At 36.9% G+C, this 856-nt stretch overlaps 1 non-coding gene across 1 annotated transcript; it reads right to left on the bottom strand.

Moving 5' to 3' along the window:
• Positions 1-321: 321 nt before the first annotated feature.
• On the bottom strand, positions 322-428 carry LOC113881973. The gene has a single exon (XR_003508237.1). It is a non-coding gene; the product is annotated as a U6 spliceosomal RNA (small nuclear RNA).
• Positions 429-856: the final 428 nt, after the last annotated feature.

Here is an 856-nt window from a genome sequence, read left to right as displayed (position 1 = left end):
TTCACCATTGAGGATAATGTTTGCTGTGGGTTTTTCATATATAGCTTTTATTATGCTGAGGTATGTTCCTTCTATTCCTGCTTTCTGGAGAGTTTTTATCATAAATGGATGTTGAATTTTGTCAAAGGCTTTCTCTGCATCTATTGAGATAATCATATGGTTTTTATTTTTCAATTTGTTAATGTGGTGTATTACATTGATTTGCGGATATTGAAGAATCCTTGCATCCCTGGGATAAAGCCCACTTGGTCATGGTGTATGATCTTTTTAATGTGTTGTTGGAGTCTGATTGCTAGAATTTTGTTAAGGATTTTTGCACCTAAAAATATGGAACGCTTCATGAATTTGCATGTCTTCCTTGCACAGGGGCCATGCTAATCTTCTCTGTATCGTTCCAATTTTAGTATATGTGCTGCCAAAGCGAGCATGGCCAGATCTTTTTTAATGTTTTTTTTTTTAATTGTGGGAAAAGTCACATAATATAAAACCATATTGAACCGTATGGTTCAGTGGCACTAAGTACATTCACATTATTGTGCAACTCTCACCATCATCTGTCTCCTGAAGTTTTCAGGACCAGATCTTTTTAGGGTATTCAGAGATGGTCATATGCTAGTTAAATCAAGAGACACTGATGGCTAAATGAAAATGTTAACTATTTGTGGATGATACCCCTTCCCAAAGGGCATAATACCTTTTCCCCTGTCCATGACAACACTTGCCTTGTGTCACCATATCTGTGAAGCTGTGTCATTATTCAGAAGTCTTCAAAGGGACTCTGTATAGTGTTGGAAGATGTTTCAATTGTCTCTCTCTCTTTCAATCACACATACACACATGAACACCCAGACACACA

The sequence above is a fragment of the Bos indicus x Bos taurus genome, chromosome 2 (assembly GCF_003369695.1).
Source record: "Bos indicus x Bos taurus breed Angus x Brahman F1 hybrid chromosome 2, Bos_hybrid_MaternalHap_v2.0, whole genome shotgun sequence".
NCBI lineage: Eukaryota > Metazoa > Chordata > Mammalia > Artiodactyla > Bovidae > Bos > Bos indicus x Bos taurus.
This window is presented reverse-complemented; position numbering and strand designations above follow the sequence as displayed.